The sequence below is a fragment of the Aquila chrysaetos genome, chromosome 13 (genome assembly GCF_900496995.4).
Source record: "Aquila chrysaetos chrysaetos chromosome 13, bAquChr1.4, whole genome shotgun sequence".
NCBI classification, from domain to species: domain Eukaryota; kingdom Metazoa; phylum Chordata; class Aves; order Accipitriformes; family Accipitridae; genus Aquila; species Aquila chrysaetos.
Genome location: NC_044016.1, coordinates 31,736,078 through 31,760,755, shown reverse-complemented (window position 1 = coordinate 31,760,755; position 24,678 = coordinate 31,736,078). Strand labels below are relative to the sequence as shown.

The following is a 24,678-nucleotide window of genomic DNA, read 5'->3' as shown; positions in this document are numbered from 1 at the left end:
CTTAAGTCTCAGATTGACTGAGAAGAATTGTTTAGGGAACCTGCTGAGCAACCTGTAACTTTGGATGATCCTTCCTCTGAGCTGGATAATAAAGAGCACTTGCTACGAGACATATAAGGTGGACAGTGCAATATACACTTTTGGTTCACTCTCTAGTAGTGTAAATAGGTCTACCCTTAGGCCATCATAATTTTCTTATATGCACTCAAATGTAACTATACCTTTCTCCTGAACACGAAAAATCAACTAACCCTGCTTTGACCTGGAAGAGTTCTACCACCTCAAGTAAAGAATATTCTTCATTATGAAAACAGAATATGTAAGGCAGAGATAGCTTTTACCTTTTGAAATTCCTTTTCAATTGGGAAAGGATTTGTGCATTACACCAAAATGATTTTGTCAGAAACAAACAGAACACCCTACATTGCCCATCATTTCACTAAATGTCTTTTTACCTACAATAAATTGGCAATTAATATGGAATGTAATTATTTTTAATAAAAGACGATAAACAAAGAGCTAAATCTTTATAATTTATATTTTAAACGTGCCACTTCACACACTGCCATTCATGTACCTAATGTGAACACCATCTTCATTCCCACCTTTTTTTATCTTTCTTCTATGAAACAATGTTCAGCTCCAGGCATTTTTTTCTCCCTCTGCAACACCTCATTTTGACCACACAGCAAAAGCATGTAATAATCAAGACCACAAAGAGAGCATGAAACAGTATCAATTCTGGCACTACAAAATATCACATTTGGACCACAAATTACAGAAAATACAGTAGATAACATTGAGTAGATAGTATAACCCCTTTCAGATCTATTCTGTATTTGCTGCTTTTCTGTTCTCTGCCAGGAATAGCTCAGCATTTAGTCCTCACATTTATATTTTTTTACTTTGTACTATGCCAGACTTCATCACAGAAATGAAGAAGGAAACAGCTTAAATGTGAGTGACTTGGTATAACCACAGAAAAGCTCCGTACCACACCTCACCATGGAAGAGATAGGGGCTCTTAACTTCCCTGAATTTCAGAGTACAGCAATAAGACATTTGCAGTGCTAAACACAATAAAAAGCAAACCTCGTGAAAGTGTAAATGCTGAAAATATTAATGATAAAGATGAGTTACCAGCTTGGAACTGAAGTTACTAAACAAGACAGAAATCATTGATGGTATCCACAGAAAAGCAGATTTAAAAAAAAAAAAAAAAAAAAATCAGCTAGAGGACGAGGTAGTAGTACCTGACAACTTCCAATTAAAAGTAAGAAGAATACGGCAACTGACTTAGGGCAACTGCTTAAAAGCAGCAAAGATACAAAAATTATTCACAGGTCATAAAACAGGTTTGAAATAAACTTAACTAAATTACAGCGTTGTGAATGCTATTCACAGAAATAATAAGATGAATTTTTTTTATATATATATTGTTCCCATAGGTCTGCTTAATATTTTATTTGTCATTAACTTTTTTCTGGAGTGAAAAAAATATTTTTTGTTATTTTTTCAAGTGGAAAGCAAGATTTTAAGTACTATGGAAAAACCCCAAACATTTCTTTATCAGCTCTGTTTTCTTCAAGAGTGAAAAGTAGGATGGTTTTCAAATGCTATCAGTGGAGGGAATTTTCTTTTGGTATTATTATTTTCTCTCAGAAAGAAGAGTTTGTGAATGTCATTTGTGAATGCCTTACTCTGTGTAGGATATGCCTTTTGATAGTGGTGTTTGCTTTTCCAAATAAACATATGAGCCACAGTCACTTTAGAATGGGGAAATAAAAGAAAGAGAAAAGAGGATGAACAAAAACCTAATCAGTTTCAGTTTTGGAGCGGCTGAGATACACTTCTGGAAGTCATGCAGTCCAACCTTCTGCTCAGAGCGGGACTGACATCAACACTAGAAAAGGTCAGGCATGGCTTTGTCTTGCTGAGTCTTCAAGACCTCCAAAGATGGAATATTCAACAGCTTCTCCAGGCAGCCTGTTCCAGGGCTGTATTGGCCTCCCAGTAGTGTTCCTCCTAATTTTTCCTCATGTCTAACCTGAACATACCATGTCACAGTTTGTGGCCAATCTGGTGCCACTGAGAAAAATTCAGCTCCATCATTTTTGTAACTATCCTTCAAGCAGCTATGGGATACAATTAGGTTTTAGTAGTTTGCCAAATATAGGAATTAATTTGATCATTTCTTCATTGAACACAATTATAATAACCTCATAGTGCTTTTCATACACACTGAACTTACACATTTGATTGAAAATCCTATTCAAAATTCTGTATAGTCCTCTTTCAACCTTAATACTGAAACAACACTGAAAAGATTGACAATGCCCAGAATTGCATTTGAATGTCTCCCATTTCCCTTCAAATATCAGAGACAAAAATAGGATAATTGGTCATCAAATTCATTCCAAGAATATAAGTCTCATAATTTACTACCATTGCTTTTTATAGTCAACACTCAATTACAGGGTGTAGAGTGGAATAAACTGGATTAAACACACACACAATGCAAAACAAAGTGGAATATATAAGGTAACTACACAATAGAAAATAAAGAATTAATAGTGACCCTTTTGAGGAGTACAGAGATCTGAGCTATCATCTAAGCTGATAAGTACACTATAACATACTGTAACAAGAACACTATCCCTCTTTCAGGTCCAGAGGGACTAACTTGGAAGCAGTCCAAAACTTTCAGCATCCCAAATACCATTAATCCACATCCATAGATCAACAGGATTTGGTGACAGGTTTTGGGTACACATTGATCCTACCTTCACTGAAGTCAAAGAAGGGCTGTCATAGACAAAAATCACTATGATTTCACCCATCAAGTGAACTGGAGGAAATAATATCTTTTAGGAAGGTTGTAACACTGGATGTTTTAGGATATGGTAGCTGTCTTACATTAAAAAAACTTGAAGTCCATGAAAGTGTAAAAATTTTATATAACAATTTTTATTTGAATAAACATGTTTTGGAGGTTGGAATGAGATAATACATCTTTACATACTTTACAAAATTAAACTAATTCTTCTACAATTACTTTGACTACGGAAACATTTTTACTATGTTTTGGATTCCCATTGCAACTAGAGCCCAATATTTATATACTTACACTACAGTCTAGGGTATGTTCTGTTTGCCTGACCAAAAAAACCAAAAATTTGCTCATCACACTTTCACGCATCCAGTGTTTCTATTGGGCGGGCAGGGGCAGTTGTTGGGTTTGGTTCCCCTCCACTCCCCCACCCCCATCTCCCAGATACAGCTGCAGAGAAGGCTCATGCACAAGCATTTTTAATACAGGCAATTAGAGTTGCCACCTCTACTGCTGTTTCCCAGCCCTTTGTTTTTTACTGAATGGCAAAACACAAGAAGAGTCAGTGAAGAAACTTCAGACTAAAACTTGGTTTCTGGTCAGGATTGCCTCATTTTTATTCCTTTTCCGTTCATGTTTGATGGATGTATTTTTTCTCTTCTATTTAAAAAAAAAAAAAAAAAAACCACAGAATTTTGATAGTACAAGTTTTCCAGTTTAAATTCTTAAACCCATTATTCTTGCAGACAAAGCTTCAATAACTTACTTCAAACATGGCATAGTTTGTGTGATTCTGAATGAAAAACACACAGTCTGTATTTCAGACATGCCTAAATATGCCAACCTGCCAATCAAACTAGAAGCATCGCAAAGGCACTATTGCACAAGAAGAGAGATGAGGAAGGGCACAGATAATAGCCTGCCTCCTGTAAAACAAAAACTTACTAAGAACAAGGTTTGTTTGCTGTACCAGAAATACGTGAAAGCAGTATTTGTCACGGACTTTCATAGACTTTACTGTCTGGGGAAAAGAAAAAAAATACAACACATCTAAATTACTGAATAATTAGTAGGGATAACAGTTTCACTTTGCCATATGCCATATACAGCAATTTTCTTTCCATCTTCAGTAAGATAGTCCCTGGGTCATCTGCTGCTGCTGAACTTTATATAAATGTCATTAACTGTGGAGCAGTTACAGCTATTCAGTATTTGTGAAATAGGAATAATAGCCACCTATAAGATGGAAAAAAAAAAAATAGTTGGCCAAGAGACAAATCCACTCCCCATATTTTTGCACACAGTTTAGAAATCAGCAGGCATCACAGAAATAAAAAGTGTTAAAAAAGGCATTTAAAATCTCAGTTTAAAACTCTGCCAGTTAAGATGTAACAGATTACAACATGATTCAGATATGACCTAACCTACTTCTAAATAAAACAACAGTAAGCAGGTTTTAGACATATTTATTTAAGAGCTTCAAAATAAATGTAAATATAAAATTAGGAGACTACATTAGGATAATATAGTTCAATATATTCAAGTAAGTTTTTGGTGAAACAAAATGCAAATGACTACATTTATAGAAAGAACAACTCATTTCTCTCAATGTGTGTTTTCTAAGTCATGAGTTGTACTTTTTATCCCAAACATTAGTTATAATAGCTCTAATTTAAGGTTCATGCTCCTAGTCCATGCATAGGAAAAACTGTACATTAAAGTAACGAGTGTTGTGTACCTTAACTGGGATTTAAAAGGACATCAAGTTTCTTGCCATCTTTTATATCCAAACATTTTATAGATAATGTTACTTGAGAAAGACAGTAAGGCTCCGCACCTTCGTGCATTCTGCTAGCTAGCGCAGGTTGAAGAGAGCTCAATAGCCTTGGCACCATGCCATGCCACATTTCTGCCTCAAAAGTAAGTCTCCCTCACTCTTTCAGTACCTTGACCTTCAGCATTGATGTGAACACAGCCTTCTGGTCTTGTTAAAAACATTCAGTAACTAAGACGAATTTAACCTGACCTGAAACAAACACTTAAGGTTGCTAAAGTTCTAGAAACACATCCTTTATCTCAACCATTGAATCAAAACTAAACCAAGACAAACCCTTCTGTTATAAAGCTTCAGTCGCTACTAGGAAGAAGGCTGGAGTAAAATACTACCTGATTTACAAGGCATTTTGAAACTGCATGTGCCACCATACAGTGTTATCTCAATAATGCACTTGTATAACAATTTATACCCATTAGAGATGCTACCTACAGTATATTCCATTCTAAAAACTGCAATAGGATGAAAGAGTAATGAAAACCAGCAGCCAAGTAGTATAGCATTTCCACCAGGAATTGATATCTAGCAATCAAAAAAAAAAAAAATTCTAAATCATAAACATCATAGACCAAGGATAAACTGTCTCTTTCTGCTGACTTATAAAACCAAGATCACCAAAAGAACAAATAAGAACCACTGCTCTATTTCAGACCTGAGAGTGTTTTGCTTCTTTTGCACACGTGGAACAGAAAATGAAACAGCCACTCACAGTTATGTTTTATTTCTCTTTCTACATTTCAGATGTGTGCAGAGGCATGCACTCATATACACCCCATTCACTCACCCCTCTCCCGTCTGGCAAATATTTCCCCACTCCCCAACCCAAAAGCATTACTGTTGTTTTATTTTATTTATTTCTAGCAGAAGGCTCTACCGAAGAAATTCGTACCACTTAGCTAGAATGTTGAGACTGGATTGACAAGAAAACAGCACATCAAGACTAAGCAGTACTGAAAAAAATGCTTGAGACAACTGTACAATTGCAATACACACACTTTGCAGCTATCACAAATATCCTAAATATCACCCAGCCCTTCCTTCCCCTTCCCACAAAGGGATTAGTATTTCTTGTTTCAGTCATGATTACCCGCTGTAGGACTTTAAAGCAGCTCCTACTTTTAAGAACGAAATAGGTACACAGCTGCTTTTTGGTGAAAATGGAAGTATTTTCAAGTTAACATACTTTTAAGATGTATAGACAAAAAGAAAAAAGAACTTAAAAGACCATCATATATTTTGGAGTATGAAGAGAGCAGAATATTTGTGTTTGACAACTTTTTTTATCCCTCACCACAGGAGAAAAATAGTATCTAGTGTTGATTATTGAAACAAAGATACCTTAAAAACTGACAATGAACTTACAAAACACAGAAAAGTCAGGATTCTAGACCTTGGCACTCTGATGGGACAAATGGTCGATAACCTTGCAGGCATCAGACTTGGCTTTAGATAAAAATCAGACTAGGATAGTGGGAGTAAGTCCAGGCACCGGCTTCGTCCCTTTTGTACTGAAAGTGACAGCTGAAAAGAGTCTGTATCAGCAAAGCAAGGCAGTGACAGTTCTGTACAAAAAGAGGCTCATTTTGCAAGTTTTTCATTTTTCTCATATATCACTCAATCACAAAAGATAGCATTAAGTTTCAGACACATCTTTTCTGTTCTGTTAAGGCCATAAGGTTAGGCCATTCAGACTAGTTACTCACTTGTGAACTCCTATACAAATAGGTCACCATTTTGTCATAAACTGCTCCCAGTATAATAATGGAAAAGTAGTCTTGAAAAAAAAATTACGTAAAGACCATACAAGGCAAGCTTGAGGTTTGCTTAATATAGAGTCCAAATTCTCAAATATTCTACTCAAAATATCAATGACCACAAAATACAGATCTGCGCACCCATCTGTACTTGTCAAAGAACAGCCAGGAAAGAGCTGAAGGGGATTCTTTTGATATAAGAAAAAAAAATTTTCTAAATTCACCTGACATAGTGCTTAATATCTAACAATGAAACTTGAGGTGATTTTTTTTTTTTCAGATGAACAATTCTTTCAATCTAACAGAAAAATTGAGAGCATTTTATATATATGGAGGGTATTCTCAATAAATATTTTCATATTCCACACGTTTCCATTCACTTGGTCTTCTCATTCTCCCTCCATTTAAGAGCATCTTGAAGGCAACAAATATCCACTTTTTATACAATGTATATAAGTATGGAGAGCTGAACAAATGAGGACCTATTCTACAGCCCATCAGTTTGTAGAGAGAAACTGCTGTTAATATATTAACTTCCCAGAAGACATAACCCTACAGCTTGTTACCTCATAAACATGAATAGTATCAAGTTTTCTAATAAGATAATGGCATCTTTATTAACTTACCTTCTCCATGTGCTAGTAGTTTGTAAGTTTTGCAAATTGCTCATCTTTGATTATAAAAATATTATTAAAACATACCAGTGGCTACAGTAGTCACATAGGAGAGAGGAAAAGAAGAGTGAAGGAACAAGGAATCTCTGTCAAGGATACCAGGGTTGTCATTAAACTTATGAATAACCTCCAGAGTACAGATACTAACTGTATGTACCAGGCAAGATGTTAAAACAAGAAAAAAAGAAAGAAAAAATCCCCTCATTCTACAGGAGACAAAACCCTTTGGTCAAATTATTCAAAATATTGATGACATACAGAGCTCAAGAGGCTTTCATCACCATCATACCTGAACATCAGACTGTTTATTTATTTTAATATTTCATCCATGTGATAAAGGGTACTAATCCTATGGGTATCATATAGAAAAAAAGGCCAAGATTTGTATCCTGAAAAGTGTTTAGGCATTTAAACTCCATTGAATAAACAAACAAAAACCCCATCATCTTTGTGAACCATATACAGACTTTCTGATCTATGGAACCTCCTGCAATGTTTTTATTTCCTCTAACTGATGAGACAGAAAATCATTTCAAGTCTAACTAGCTTGAAAGGACAGAACATTCTCCATAAATTTAGAAAAAAACATCCTACCATCTACTCCTTTATCAAAAGGACATGCTATCACAGGAAAAAGAATTTTAAAACAAAACTGCAAAAAACCTCACTCCGCTCTGAGATCTCTTACATTACACTCTGTACAAGTCCCCTAAAACACATAGCTCGAAAAGCAATTTCACTGATTTGCCAGTGGTCAAGAGGCAACCTGTGCTGTTGGCCTACTCAGGGGCTGAGAGCATGTCCTCTTGGCAACAGTAAACGTGAAACCTTATGAGCACGAGGCAAGAAGCAAATCTGAGCACACACTTCCCAGCCAGAAGGTACCCATGAGCTGACAGTCAGCTGTCTTTCACCAGGAGGTACGCACTGCCTCCAGCCTCTGGAGAGACAAACAACACAGCATGCCCCTCTGGGTGCAATAAAACACCCAGGTCTTAAGTGAGTTATGCTGTTGTACCACAGGCCTACGCTTTTTAAACAAAGAAGAGAAGTGATTTTTTGTTCTACAAGTGGGTAAAGGCAAGTCAGTAGAGGGGTGTGGGAGACAGAATAGAGCACGAGTGAAGGGCATGAAAAGTTTTACTGTAGAATGAAAGACTGTACGTGGGAGGAGGAAAGTATTAGAGTGGAAATTATGTTATTACAGTTTAAGAAAAAAATGCATTCTAAACAGATTTTTTTTAATTTATTGCCAAAAAAGTTGAAGGCCATAAACGTTTTATTAGAAGCTCGGGTTTTAGGTTTCTTAACATCTTATAACTGCAAGGTTTTGCTGTGGTCAGCTCAACAATGAGAATTTTTATATTATTGCTATAAATCAGCCAGGCTACTGGCAATTAGTTGCAATTTTGTTGAAATCTAGTTTAAATGAACAAAAAACAAAAATACAGGAAGCTGTGTGTTTATTTTGGTGTATGTAACCAAAACACTGGTATGTGATCAGATCTGTGAGTCAAACTATTAGAGCAAGCAAAAGCTGTAAAAATGAAACACTGAAAAAAAGTAACCATTACAAGATAATAATCTGTGATCTTTCCATTAAGAATTTAAATGACAGCCATACTGCCTTTATGAGGAGAAAAGGGAGGAGAGATGGGGGGACAGCCCAAGGGATACATATTTTTTCCACCTCAAGCCTCAAGCTGAACCTTAACAAAAAAAATAAAGAGCAAAGTAGGTGCTGCTGACATAATGCTTTTAAACCTCCAGTACAACAGTTCTCAATCACACCTCCTTAGTAGTATGGGGGTTTTGGTGGGTTTCGTTTGTTTTGTTTAAGTACCCTTCCCATTGAGTGACCATATCTCAGATTACACAACTCAATTTTAGTGAGCTGGCCAAAATGAAGACACAATGCTTTTTATAATTCTGTTCAAGTCATAACAAGTTAGAGAAAAAAATTACTTCCTGAACATTTAGAAATAAGCGTTTACCCTGTAAACTTTGTTTCCTTTTGCTATTTGCTTTCTTCTCACCTATTCATCTTAAATTTTTGTAAAGCATATCACCTTCAGCCATGTTGCTTTTAACTTCCATCTCTCAACTATTCAGCCACACTGTATAGCATTCAGAATTAGAAATGCAGTTTATGCTAAGGTCAACATTTTATTTGGGTTAGTTTCATTACAAAGGAATATAACTGACATTCTCTGAAACTGTTCCATCATGCAAACAAAATATTGGTAAGTGGGAAGATCATGAGATTAATTTCAAAAGCTTAGTCTTGCTCTGAAAATAAAATGCCAATGAACAAACTTTTTAAACCCACTAATGAATGGAAATCATGAGTAACTGACATAAGAATCAGAGTCAAAAGCCTTAAAAGAAAAATAAAACTCATTACTCCCTGTAATATAATTTTCAGTATAGGTTACAGTTTACCAGATCTTTTATTGACTTGTTTGGCATTTTTGGAAACTTGAGTGGCGTTCCTCAGGGGTCAGTATTGGGACCAGCACTGTTTAACATCTTTGTCGGCAACACGGCTAGTGGGATTGAGCACACCCTCAGCAAGTGTGCCGCGGACACCAAGCTGTGTGGTGCGGTCGACACGCTGGAGGGAAGAGATGTCATCCAGAGGGACCTTGACAGGCTTGAGGCATGGTGGGCCTGTGCCAACATCATGAAGTGCAACAAGGCCACGTGCAAGGTCCTGCACATGGGTCGGGGCAATCCCAAGCACAAATACAGACTGGGCGATGAGTGGATTGAGAGCAGCCCTGCGGAGAAGGACTTGCGGGTATTCGTGGATGAAAAACCTGAATATGAGCCAGCAATGTGCTCTCACAGCCCGGAAAGCCAATCACATCCTGGGCTGCATCAAAAGAATTGTGACCAGCAGCTGGAGGGAGGGGATTCTGTCCCTCTGCTCCACTCTGGTGAGACCCCACCTGCAGTACTGCGTTCAGCTCTGGGGCCCCCAGCACAGGAAAGACATGGACGTGTTGGAGCGAGTCCAGAGGAGGGCCACAAAGATGATCAGGGGTCTGGAGCACCTCTCCTGTGAGGACAGGCTGAGAGAGTTGAGGTTGTTCAGCCTGGAGAAGAGAAGGCTCCAGGGAGACCATATAGCTGCCTTCCAGTACCTAATGGGGGCTACCAAGAAAGCTGGAGAGGGGCTTTTTACAAGGGCATGTAGTGATAGGACAAGGGGTAGTGGCTTTAAACTGAAAGAGGGTAGGTTTAGATTAGATGTAAGAAAGAAATTCTTCCCTGTGAGGGTGGTGAGGCACTGGGACAGGTTGCCCAGAGAAGCTGTGGATGCCCCATCCCTGGCAGTGTTCAAAGCCAGGTTGGATGGGGCTTTGAGAAGCCTGGTCTAGTGGGAGGTGTCCCTGCCCATGGCAGCAGGGTTGGAACTAGATGATCTTTAAGGTCCCTTCCAACCCAAACCATCCTGTGGTTCTATGATTTAGTTCTTCAGGTTTTATAAGACACATTTACTTACAAAAAAGCAGCAACTCTACTCTCTCTCATTTGTGAGCTGGCTAGCTGCAGAACTTGGTTTGACATTATGTTCCAAGGTCTGCTTTGTCCTGTATATTCCATTAGAAATTGTGCCAGGCTTAACAAAATCAAAAGATTAGTTGGGCTGCGTGAGAGAACACAGTTTAGAGCAAGGAAGCTCACATTTCACAGCTACAAAAATTCTAGGCAGACTGTTTAAATTTTCAGGTGAAAACACACTTTGGAACTAAACCTAGCACCCTTCAAAAACTGGGCAGATTAAGTAGAAACCCATAGTTTACCTTCTGGCTTTCCAGTTTGACAGCATCACTTTATATCCTTTATCAAGTACCAGTTACTGTATTCCATATTCCAATGTATATTCACAGGTGGGAAAGCCGATAATTGCAAAGTGAGCAAGTACTTATAAAGCTTTCAAGCTTTTTTTTTTTTTTTTTTTTTTTAGTTTTTAGGTAAAGGTTTGAAACTACACATCAGATGGAAACAGTTACCGATTCTGATATCAGCAGCTAGGATTAGGTTCAGCAAAGGCGAAAAAAAATGACTGGTTTGAAAAACATGTCACAAGAAATCAGGATTCAATACTGCCATTTTCTGAAGGTTCGATGTGAGATGATGTAAATATACTGAGACCTATACAATACTGGAAGCTACTCTGCATCTGAAAACCTCATTCTTGCACTAACCAAGGCCACATGTTAGGACACCATTTTGCACCTAAGGTACTATTCTGCATCAAAATCATAATAGCAGGACATTATTTTGGAGCATATCTCTATTTATGTCAAAGCTGGAGGAATGTTTTAAATAAACAATAACTGGTCAAATCAAATCTTTTCAAAGACATAACAATTCCCTGTTGATTTTGGAAGCCTGCTTTTCATGGATTACTTTCTCAATTATTGTTGAGGTGCAGCAGCCTTCCATACTCCTACCACTGTATTTCGAATTACTATACTGTCACTGCTTGGTACATAAGCCACACTCGACCTATTTAGGAGCTCAGCAAGAGCTACTGCTTCAGCTGGGTTCCCACAAGCATCAAGGAAAGGCTGGCTTAGGAGCTGCAGCTCTACACAGTAGAAAGATTCCCTAGATCAGCTCATCAATGGTATACAAAAAAAATTGCTGTTGGTACAACCTGGAATTAAGAAAGTATCTGATACGGTACCATATTGAAAATGGAACAAGTAAAGAGACAACAGGCTGTCCTGAAAAAAAAAAAAAAAAAACCCAAAACAAAAAAACTAAAACATTTTATTAGATGAGGCCTAAGATCAATCTTGGAATCAGTCTTACCTCGTATTTTCAATAATGACCTTGACACAAAGTGGAAGTTATTAATGAAATACAAATACAACACAAAGTTGAGAAGCACTGGCACTGCAAAGGAAGGTAAAAAAAAAATATAACCAAGAACGAACAAAGTTACTTTTGAGGAACAACTTCATTGCACTTTTATTTTATGTTTGAAGCCACTCCCTCAAGAACTACAGGATAAAATTTTGATCAGTCTGACAGCCCATCAGCAGAAAACACCAGAAAGAGAATAACCACGACATTGGAGTCAACGTGAAGACACAACTGCACAATATTTCCAGTAGAGACAAAGCTTTAATGCCATTTTATTTGCCATGGACAAGACTGTGTAGAATCCTGCTTAAATTCTTCTTAGCCATAACAAAAACACACAAACAGAACAAGTGTAGAAAAGGGCCTTCTGTTCCCCAGCCACTGTACTGTACAAGAGGAAGCTAAGTGTCTTGTTTAAGGCTGGCTAAAAATTTGGCTACATTAACCTCAGAAAAATGAGGTCTGACACAGCAAGTTGTCTGTAAATATCAGGAAGAAAGAAAAAGTATTTAGGTTAAACAAGGATATTGGTAAAATCAAACAAATGAGCTGCAATCTCAGCATGTGCTCCACATACAGGTTCACAGGAAATTCTGGTCCGCAGTAGAGTGAGTCCCTGAACAACCTTCAAGTATGAAGCCTACAAGTATGAGATGGAAGAAAACAAAACCAAACCAAAACAACAGCAACCCATCAGTAAATGAAAATTGAGTGCAACTGACTTATGAGAGAGATCAATGATGTAGATGTTTCCTACAGCAACTGGATTAGAAAAGAACCAAGTAGTTCAGTTCAGGGCAAAGGAGGTTTCAGGCTAGGCCTGCTGATCTGTACCTATCATCAGTCTTAATTCAACAATTCTGGAGATCTATCAGTTTAATAAAATTAATTGTTTTACTCCTTTTGTTGAAAATATGACTCAAAAGGATATCAGACTGAGCTTCTCCATGTCCTCTCACCTTTAGAAAAAAAACCTTCAGAAGCCAAGTTGTAACCCCCTCTGCCAAGTGACAAGCATTATCAGGGTTATTTCAACTTTAAGGAATTTTACCCTAAAGGAAATTCTTTCCATTCCCTTTCCTGTTTGTTATGCTTAACTCAGCATTCATTTAAAACCTCTTTCATACTGAAGCTGAATGTTATACAAAACCCTGAATTTTTAAACACTTAATAAAATGGATTATAAAAACCAAAACAGAGATCTGAAGATCTGGTTCATGCTTTGGTAAACATAGAAATACTTAGAAGTATAATTACTGTGAAGTTGGATGAGCAGGAACAGGAATCATCTCAGTCTTCTGAGGTTCTGCTGGCTCTTGTTTATAGTCAACAAAGCTAAGAGGTTAAGACTGAACATAAAAAGGTGCAAACAGCAGCTGTTTTCAGAACTGAACCACTTTAATTTGGATTTTTAAATAATTTGACAAATCACAACTTTTTTTTGCCCAGCCACGTGGATGACTAGCATAGATTATCAAAAGTTTCACAGTACTAAAATCAGTAGTCAAAGCAAAAGAACTAAATACAAATGTAGGTTTGACTGGCTGAGAGCCAATTTCAAACTCACATGTCCTGCTCTTTAACAGTAAAACTATCTTTTGGAAGAGATCCAACGGAATCACTCAGTAGAAGTTCACACATTCAAATTCTAGTATTGCTAATCATGTTTTAGAATTCAGTGACAAGGTGAGCAAAGTGTATCTGAAGCCAAACCTGCATGCTATTTTCTTTAAGTGCTTATTCTTTTGTTAAGTACTATAGTTATAAAATATTTACCTGCCAATAATTTATTTGGGAATTCTTGTCAACTGGTTTAAACAAAGTATAATACGCATACATAATACTCTATTTCTTAGTCTTGTAAAAAAAAAAATCTTCCCAACTTCATAATAGCAAAATATTCCATACAGATATTCTGTACTATAATAAAGTGTAAACACAGTACACTGGAATATCAACTAAAATTCTCAATTATCAGACCAACTATCAGAAAAAAAATTGTGATATTTCACAGAATAATTCACACTGGAAGGCACCACAGAACATCATCTAACCCACCCTCATGCTCAAAGCACTGAACTCAGACCAACTTGCTTAGGGCTTTGGCCAGTCTGGTCTTAAAAACTGGAAAGGGTGTAGATTTCACAACCTGCCTGCACTACCTGTTCCAATTCCTTAGTGTCCTCAGGGTGATTTTTGTTTCCTAGTGCCAAATCAGAACCTCACCTGTTTTGGATTATGACTACTGTCTGTTTTCCTCCTGCCAAGTACCTCTGTGAAGGGCCTGGCTCTGTCTTCTTAATAACCTCTTAGGTATCACCTATGCAGCTATGAAGTATCCCCTGAGCTTTCTGTTGTCCAGGCTATGCAAAGCCAGTTCTCTCAGCCTCTCCTTACATGCTGCAAGCCCCTCATTTTGCTGGCTCTCCACTGAACCAGCTTCAGTTCACTCAATGTTTCTCACATATTTGGGGAACCAAAACTGGATGGGGTATATCCAACCTGGTGGTCTAAGGAATGCTGAATACTGGCAATCCACTGGCTATGCTCCTGTTCATAAAGCCTAGTATGCTGCTAGCATTTTTCACTGTAAGAGTCAAGACTGACACAGTGATTCACGTCTGTCAGAATGTGTGGGTCCCTTTCAGCAGAGCTGCTTCCCAGGCAGTCAGTCCCCACCCTGTACTGTTGCAAGGTGTAAGAACGTGCATCTATCCTTGTTGAATGTCACAAAATTCATTATGGTTCATTTCTCCAGCCTCTCTAAACTGCAGAGCACTGTCCTCAAACATGTCAACTACTCCCCCAATGTGATGTCACACGCAAATTTGATGAGGATGCACTTCATCCCCTCCTCCAGGTCATTCATCAAGGTACTAAAGAGGATAGTTTGTTGGGATGTTCAGCAGTACAGTACAGTACTCCACTTGTAACTGCTCTCCAGGTGGAATATGAACCATTAACTGCTATGTTTTGAGCCTGACAATCCAGCCGGTCCTCCCATCCAAATCACAACATTGCAACTTGGTTATGCAGATGCTGTGAAAACCACGCTAAAAGCCTCGATAAACTCAAAGTAGATTATGAGTAAACTGCCATAAGCAATATTCAATCTAATCTGATGGCATTTACAGTTTCAGCAGTATACAGAAAGGTCCCAAGACTATTGATAAGCATAAGAAAGGTACTCAGGAACTTCACGCAAAGCCATTTTAATTATTGCTTGGGCAAGAAAACAAACAAACAAAAAAGTCCCCATAACAAAACAATTGCACTAGATTTCTTCCAATTAGGGAAGAAAACATAGGACTAAAGAAAAATATGTTTATGCCTAAAACAGAAAGGTTTTAAGTTTCAGAATCTGTAAATATAGTCCATGAAAATAAAAACTAATTTCACCACCCAACCAGGGAAACCCAAAGTCATTATCCCCCTTATACATGAATGATGAAATGGGCAAGACTTCACGTTATGACAAAAAAAAGCAATATAAAGAATTACTTAAACGAAAGTTAAAACTTATTTATCAATTTAATTGATTAGTATTTCATATACAGCTGCAACAGATATGTTGACCTCTACTTAGGGGATTTCTAGTTGAGCAAATTTTCACACAGTGACCCACAGGTGACTAGGAGCCTGGAAAGCACTTGCTGAGAGTCCATGAAGAATGGTTTGTCTGGAGGAGTTGTTTTTTCAACCTTATAACCTGCTGTTAAGTCACAGAGAGGACTATCTAACATATTTTAGATGTCTCTTATTATTACTTTTCCCCACAGTGATTCCTGTAGCTGCCACAAAAAATTCATACAATTGTACAGAGAGATGTGGTTGAGACAGCTGGTATGGAAAAGAAGTGGTTCCTGAGAATCTCCAATTTGCAACTTTAAACACCTCTGACCCACAGGCATACTGAATGTTGTAAAATGAGTAAACAGGAACATTGACACTGTTGGGTACAGTCTACATAAGAAAGAGAACAACATTACCATTAAGCATCTATTTTCCCAAGAAGAAATTATTATTACTATGCATATATGTAAATATTCTATTTTAACACTCAGTCACAATATTTTAATAGGCACAAAGCAAGGCAGATATTCAATTAACTGTTTGTGAATACAAAGACACAGTTTGTATGCCCATTATCAGGCACAAAAGTACACTCTCTACATTGACAGCATTAATATAATCTTATATATTTAACAATACTTAAAAAAATGCAGCAGTAAAATTCAAAGTAAAAACAAAACACTTTACAAAGTGCTGCATCCATTTGCTGCAAATCAGTATAATGGAAAGAATGGTCAGCTACTTTTAGGAGTTATTTTCTAAAGAAACAAGCCTTATGCAATCGCACAGTGCAACACCTCCCTCCGCCTTAAGATTTTTTTGAGGCGGCTGTTCGACTCAGCAAAATTTGATAGAAAAGATAAAGTTTCAAGGGTAATTATGCTCATAGAAACTTTATTTTAAAAGTTACACAACCACAGAGAAAAAGCACAAAGCATCCCAAGTATGAGAGAAACACTGACATAAGCAAAATTATCAAATCTGAGAATCTCACAGACTAATGAGGTACTGCTTGCCCTTCACTCCAAAATCTCCACCAAAAATAATGATTTCCAGGAGTCCAGGGTAAGAAGCCAGCAAAAGCTCAGAATTCCAGAAGATCCCTCTGCTCTAACTGTAGAAACCTCATCTCATATAGAAAACATTGTTGGAGCTCGATTTATATTTGATAGCCTGGGGTTTTTCAGTGTAGCATTCTGAGCAACCACCTGTACAGCTCTTGACCAATTCAGATAATCTCATCTATCCTGTTTCCTTCTTGTGGCAAACTAATTAAATTCTACATTTGACGAGAAGTGGAAATGAGCAAACCTGTTTTCACATCGTTGCAGATTAGACCAATCACTATATTTACCCCACTTTGTCTCACCACCTTTAAAAAATAATCATTTGAAATGGTTTCCTATAAGGCTGTGTGATTCAAGGAGATGTACAAATATACTAAAAAAGTTGTTGGGGGGAGGGGGTGGCAAGTAGCAGAGAATATGAGAGGGGGAAGACACCTCTGGAGTAACCTGCCTGATCTCAGAAAACTGGCAGCCACATAAAGGAGAAAACATTTTCAGCATTGACAGGTTTATCCCAATAGCTTCTAATTCTGTCAGCCAGCTTCCACAACTGAATGCAGATGCCTATGTATCTCTGCCAAATTACTCTGTGAATGGACTGTTGTTTCAGTTGTCTGAAAAGGGAATTTGAAATGGAAGGTTACTGTTTTGATAAAGGATTTTAACTACCTGGACATCACTTAAGTGACTACTACAGCTCAACCCAGATCAAACAATTTGAAGATTAAACTAAGGGATATCTTTATATCAACAATATAAAGGAAGCTATGGAAGTGCAAAAATAAGTCCAATGTGTTAGCATATTTTATAAAATAAAAAAAAATTCCTCAAAGTTTTTTGAAAGCTTTCTTCATAGAATTCTCCCTGCTGAACATCACAACAAGTTTCCCACCCCTGAACATGCCAACAATCTAAAAGTTATTTCAGCTGAAATTATTGCACCTCTTGCATATAATGACCGCATGCAGAGAAGAACCTTTGTAGTCATTTGGCTTGCTAGATGTAGTAACAGGCTTTCTTTTTCTCATTTACCATGTAACAAGAACAGTAGCTCTTCAAAATGACAACACTAAAACAGTTACTGTATGGCTTCTCATTGAACACCAACTTCATAACGATGTTTTTGTCGAAGACATGACAAAGTAAACCTAACAGAAATCCCCAGTGGTTTCACTTGTTAGCTCCAGTGTCAGACTGGAGCACTCTCACGTAACATAGCCTTAAACTAATTCCTACCTTGTCTCAACTCATATCATATGCTCCATACTGTCAAACATAAAACATTTTTCTCTGAGCCTCAGACAGAAGAGAACAGAGGAGTAATGACAATACTGCTGAGAAAATAGGCCATGGGTTTGTAAATACAATGGGTTGTTTTGCATTAGTCCAATGAACAAAATTATTCTCACACTGGGTTTGCATTCATCATCAATTAGAATTTTTACATGACAAACCCAGAGCATCCTGCTGAACCCAAATCACAGCTGGCAATCCTGCAGCCCAATGTGGCAAGGCAGCCACTCTCTTTGAAACAGCTCCCTCCATTGCTATAGAGAAAAACCACTAGGAACAATAATAATAAGCTGTTGTCCTGACAACCTTACAAAGCAAAACCAAGGCTTACTTTACTACAGCAGAAGAGCAAACATAACCTGATCACCATAAACTGTTCCTAATTCTTCAAGAGCAGCTGGCCACTGCAATAAGCAAGACCAGCACAGCAAAATATGTACGATTTCCTACACGCTGTAGATGATATGCACATTATGCATGAGAATGTATGCATATACACAGCCACACTTCCCCCCCCACTTTCCCCCCCCCCCCACTTTGTGTCACACTAATATTGTAATGAGATTTCATGCTAAAACATGGCAGGAACTCATTTTCAGTGCTGACAGGCTAGAAAAATACTTAGGAGCTCTCTTTTCCTTGAATGTATTTTAGGTATCTAAAAGTAGGAAATAATTTTTCAACAGAAATGTTTTGAACAGAAAGCCATAAATGAAAACAGCCAGAGAAGAAGAATGTGATTAAATAACTTGTAACTCTCAGGTGAAAAAAACCCCAACCTAAACAAATGGAAAAAAACACAAAACCAAATAAACAGAGACTGACATTTCCTCTCTCTCACAAATGCCTTCTCCATAAAATATAGGAGACAGAACTGCTTTTGCAGTGACAGTTTTTCTAAATGCAGGATTCCTTCTTACTCCCCCACATGAAAGGAAAAAAACCAGCAAAAGTATTTTAACAATACATGGATTTATAACACCTATAGAAAGCTTTATTCTGTCCTTACTCACCTTAATTGCCGTTACGTTCTCACATCATTTCACAATTTATCCTATTTGATTGCAGTGAATGTAAAAATCCAACATGAAATACAAGGTGGCCCAGAATCTCCTTTTCCTCTCATATATATGGAATAAACAAGTATTAAAAAAAAAAAAAACCAAAAAAACAACAAACCAATAAAAAACCACCAGAAAAATTTTATGAAGGTGTTCAAGAGCATATACTAGGTTTAAAAAAAACCAAACATTTTATTCCATTTCAATTAATCTGTCACAGAACCTCTAGCGTTCTCAGAGTACCTTTCCCTATAAATACATTTTATTAAGTACTGTAATCTGTTGTTTACGTAAACTGTAAAAGACTTCTATAATTTCATCACAGGTTGTATCAGGATTAAAATAAAGGTTGATGAATGAAAAGGGAAACGGAAGGGCAAATTGTTGAGTTGTAGGAGAGCTTTGTATCTCTATTATGTGTCCTCTAACATAAATCTCATCAAATCATTTTCATATAACTTAAGTCTGAAAAGTCACATTGTGAAATACCTATGATTCAAAAGCCTCCCTAAAAGAGGAGGTAGCAGGCCCGCATTATCACAATCCACAGCCACTGTGCCAGTGAGAATTCGGGCAGCGAAGGGAGAGGGGGAAGAAGGAAGGAACGGCAAATAATCTAGGAGGATTATACAAATATCTGCAGAGCTGGATATGTCACTTTGCAAGATCCAGGACAACAAATGAAGACATTATATAAGAAAAGATTCAAAGTCAATGGCAAAACTCCAAGTCCTGTGCTCAGAATTTCATTTGAGCTGCTGAGGGGGAGGGGAAATCATGGTAACTTCTGCTACTGCTGCCTTCCAGCCTCCTAGCTACCACAGGACAATTTACCTTTCCTCCAGCCTCCTTCCAGATTCCCTTACTTCCAGAACAGCTATGGTATCTTTCCACATGGCATCTCTCAGCTTTCCCTGTCCCCACCCACCCCCCATCCCCTGAAAAATAAAAGAGTACAGGTGATTTTCCTCAGGAACATAGAATCCCCAGTTAACAGCAACTAAAAACAAATGCCTACTTCACTTCAAACATCTACTATTCTTAAAGCGTTTTACAAGCATCAGACCCAATAAAGCTGTTTGCTTGCAGATCCAAAAAGATGGGACAGCAGCTGCTTACATTTATTACGTGTTCAGAAGATTATCTCCATACAGATTCAAGACATTCTTTAAACAAGACCTTTGATTATGTATGAACTGATCACTATTTAAGAAATTCCAAAAAACTGAAGAATCCACGTATAAATCATGAGTAGCTAACTGCTGATGTAATTAAACTTTCATGATCCAAACAAGAGTCTACATATCTTCTAGTAAGAACTATGGTGTGAAATAATCACAATGACATTTCTGCCTACTGCTGTCGTGTCTTTAGCTAAAAACTACAAGAGTATCACCAATTATAATAATCCTTCTCAATCTTCAGTTCATTCAGTTATGCCTGAAAATGCCTTTAAATCTGGGGTCAGTGCTTTACTACAAAGGAAGGCAGGGTCTCTCTCATTTACTTCTGTCAGGGTAAATCAGATGTTTAACATTCAGTTCGCTCTTTCACAACAAACTAAAAAAATAAGACAGCTATTCATATGAAGTCCTAGCAATCTCTTGAAAATGTAACCAGTCATACAGCATCAACACTGAATGTCATGAGGAATTAATGTTATTCTTAATGCAACCTATGTGAAAAACTAGTATTTTTAAAATAAAGAAAAACGTGAAACAGACTTTTCAATCTACTGAATACAAATTCTACAGTCAGAGCTATACATCATAACAGTCCTCATGAATTCTTCTTATTGGATTCTTGGATTTGGTAGACAGTCCTCACAGTATTTTATCAAAATAATTCGGGTAGAAAAAACAGGGTAGAAAAAACAGGGTAGAAAAAACAGGGTAGAAAAAACAGGGTAGAAAAAACAGGGTAGAAAAAACAGGGTAGAAAAAGACTGTGAGGGGCACCCCTACCCTAAACTTCCTGAACTGTTCAGATTTATAAGATGGGATGAAAATTCCCTTAAAAATAGAGAGATAAACTGAAGTTTGTCTTAACTTTGCAAGAGGTAATGTTTTAAAGAATCAGATATAAATTATGCTACCTAACATATCAAAAATTGCTACTATGAGTACAATACTGCAACACATAAAATAAACAGCCATCTCCACTTCACTGATTCACAACCCAGCTTGCCCAAATATTTTAAAATTGCAAAGCATTTTAAATTGCAAAAAGCAAAAATTGCATGGAAAGAGAAAAGTGCATTTGTCAAATCATCATTTCATTTCAAGCTATCAATGCAGCTACTGTTGGTAATCGTGGATGACTAACACAAGAGACTAGATAACCCAGCGCCCCACCCTCTTTCCACAATCTGTAACTTCTCTTATATTTTCATATTAACATAGCATTTCTCACTCAATATTACCAAACTAGATCACTCATTGGTAAAAGGTAGGAACCTACCAAAAATATTTAAACATCCAACCATCTAAATATAATATTAATTCTAGCCAAGGCAAGGAGGAAATATTTACTTTCTCCTGCAGTTTGAACTGCTGATCTGCCCTTAAAAAGCTTAGGTGCAACGCCCAACTGCTATGTCCAATATGAAGCTGAAAGTGAAAAAACGAACTGCCTCGGTTCACTTGTAAAGGTCAAACAGCAAAAGAAAGGGATGGTTTTGCCTGTTTGACCACTGCTTTGCTTAGTTCCTCATTTGACTCTCTTCATTTGCAAGAGTATGTCACAATGCACTTGAGTAATGGTATATCAGTAAATGTCTACAAAAAAAGACCATATTACCTTTCTTTCAGGAAAATAGAACAGAAACCTTTAAAAACACTCTGATTTGCACAGTAAGCAAATACCAGCTACAAAGAGTTGAGGTTTTGTTTAGTTCTAGGTTTCACATCATACCCTTGACATAGATGAATGACATGATCTTTAATTGATCCAATGCGATTGGTGAAACAGTCTGGCATCCTTACAAGTAAGTATTCCTTCTTGTTACATCCAAGAGCTGCATGACCTGGTAAGGTAAACCACTGGGCATGCAAAACTAAGACAATACATTCAGAGACCTCTCTGAAATCTAGCTTTATATGAATACTACATAAATTATAGATCAACTGTTGTGGAGCCTAAGTGATGTTTAAATATCCATAATGCATTACAGCTCTTGATGATTTAAACATGTTTGTATTAATAATAAAAGATATTTCAAAGACCAAATTTAAGACTGAAGTATTTCAGAGAGCACTACTACTAGAGAAGCAAACGGGGGGCAAATAACTCATTTCACTGACAACAGTCACAGGTTTGGAAAAACATGAGAAATAGATTAATAAGGCATCAGGCCTAGGCATTCCTATATCCAGCAGGCTGTGATGCACTACATTTCTGAATCCAACTCCAAAATGCTTCAGTCTAAGATAGTTAGGTACAGAATCTGGGAAAAAATAGCTGAACAAACAACATTAATGCACTATGGTCCTTTCTAAAATAAGTCCTTCAAACTAAGCAACAACTGTGACTGAATTCTTGGTTTTTCCTCATTTTCAAACATCCCTCCTTATCCAGCTGCCTTCCTCTAAAGCAACCTAAATATTTTGCAGCACTACCTTCCAACAAACCTCCTTTAGATATTGGTAGTACGTATATAAAATAATGTCCTTAAGCAACAAGATGAGCTGATCAAAACAATGAATTATGTCAGCTGGTAAGCAAACTTCAAATTCTGCTCTGGTCCAGTCAGTGCAGAACTGATCAAGAAGGTAGCTTACTGTTCACGCGAAGAAAAAAAAAAAAAAAGACAAATAGAGAAATAGTAGGCTGCAGAGAGAGATTACATGCTTTCCTTCTCTGTTGGATATCTGATATAAGAAAGCCATCTAGTGTTAACTTTTAGAAGTGAAAATTGCGCACAAAAGAGCTCGGGAGCATTTACATGTGCAATTCTCTTCAACTTTGCGTATCTTCTGCATCATAAAAAATAGAACTCGTTTCCTCTAGAAAACCCAGGCTGAAAGCAAATACTCAAACTACTAGCGTGTTAACATAATCCAGCATCAAGTACTAAGCTAGTTTACCGACCTATTCCGTGAACGTTAATAGCCGTATCTGAAATTTGTCAACTTCAGAGTTGTCTTTGTCGAGACTGCGTAAGGCTACTTCCACATTCACACGGACATACACCACCTCAGCAAAACGCTGCGGAGCACCACAGAAGAGGTACACAGCCAGGAAAATAAAATCTAAAGCAAAGCTGAGCTCAGCTGACTATCATTTCACGAATCAAAGTTTGGAGAACGGACCACCGAACACGTATTGGAGTGCTGCAAGATAACAAAGAGCGCAAAAGGATACAGGTTGCGCCTCGTACACAGTAACTAAATAAATTACATTAAAATCACTTAAGGAAACTGCACCGGCTAAAGAATCTTTCCCTCGGGTACCCCAAACGCTTGGCGGTCCCCACCGCACCGTCTCCGCTCTGAAAAACAGCTATACCCCAGAGACGTCCGATCTGGGCAAACTTACTCCGTAATTGCCATTATTCTTTAAGTGCGCTTCGGAGACGGCAGCAACGTGACAGGGCGCAGAGCTGCTGCGGCCGGTGGCAGAACCGCCCTGGCAGGTGACCGGCGACCCCACGAACACCCCCGCCGCCCCCACGGGCATTATTTATGCAGCAGATCACAACGCTATTTATAAACAGGAGCGAGCTGGGGCGAGGACGGGGTGCCGGTGGGGAAGGGGGACCCGCGGCTCCCCGCCGCTTCCCCCGCCCGCAGCCGGCCGTCCTCCCGCGGAGCCCGGAGAAGCCGCGTCTCCCTCCCAACGGCACCTGAGGGGAGAGGAGATGGCACCCCCCTCCCCCTCCTTCCCAAACTGCTCCCGAGCCCTTCCCGGCAGGGAAAGCGCTCGTACGCCCGCACCCCGCCCGCCCGTCGTCTGTCCCCGGCCCGTCCCCGTTCCCCCGCGCCGCGGGGCACGGACGCGGTGGCAGGCGCCGCTCCTTACCTGGTGCTGCCGCTGCTGCTGCCCGCTCTCCGGCTGCTCCCGCCGCGGGACCCCCATGCTCCCCGCGCCCGCCCCCTCCCCTCCTGCGCACACAGGCTTGTCTCCGCGCTCCCCCCCCCCCCCGCCCCGCTCCGCTCCGCTCCCCGCCAGCGGCGCGCGCTCCTCGCCGCCTCCCGCGGGACACGCCGCCCGCGGGGCGCCGGAGCCGTTAACGGAACCGGGGAGGGGGGGGGAGGTGAGGGGGGTGTCCGTTGGGGTCTCGCGGGCTAGGCGGGCGCGCCGCCGCTCCTCCTCCTCCTCCTCTCGTCCCCCCGCCACCCCCTTCCTCGCGCTCGCCCGCCGCCTCGCGCTCTGCCCGGCGCTGGGTCTCGAGTGCGCCTCAGCCGCCGGACAGGGAGGAGAGGCGGAGGGAGGGGCGGGAGCAGCACCGACACACACACGCTCTCGCCTTCCCTCGCACACCCGTAAGCCCCACCCCTCCGCGCCGGCCCCGCCTCTCTTTGGCTTCGCCGGCTCGGCCCCGGGGGAACGCGAACTCCGCATTGGACACTCGCGCTGTCGCGCAACCAAAACACCGGGCCCCGCCCCGCGGCGTGCCCGCCGCCTCCCTCCTCTCCCCCCCCCCCCGCCCTTCACCCACCAGCGGCGGGGGTCGCGGGAGGGGATCCCCGGGGCCTCGCGGGTCTCCCCGG

General features: G+C 39.2%; 1 protein-coding gene across 6 annotated transcripts in view; it reads right to left on the bottom strand.

Moving 5' to 3' along the window:
- The window catches only part of SIPA1L2 (signal induced proliferation associated 1 like 2), a 150,946-nt gene extending 126,894 nt beyond the window's left edge, over positions 1-24,052 (bottom strand). For 2 of the 6 annotated variants that reach the window (XM_041128407.1, XM_041128405.1), the window contains exon 1: positions 23,057-23,158. The gene's annotated coding sequence lies outside the window, so the exon portion shown is untranslated. Of the gene's footprint in view, positions 1-23,056; positions 23,161-23,986 lie in introns of those variants that run through there. The other 4 variants (XM_030035196.2, XM_030035197.2, XM_041128404.1 and 1 more) reach the window with 4 other exon arrangements.
- Positions 24,053-24,678: the final 626 nt, after the last annotated feature.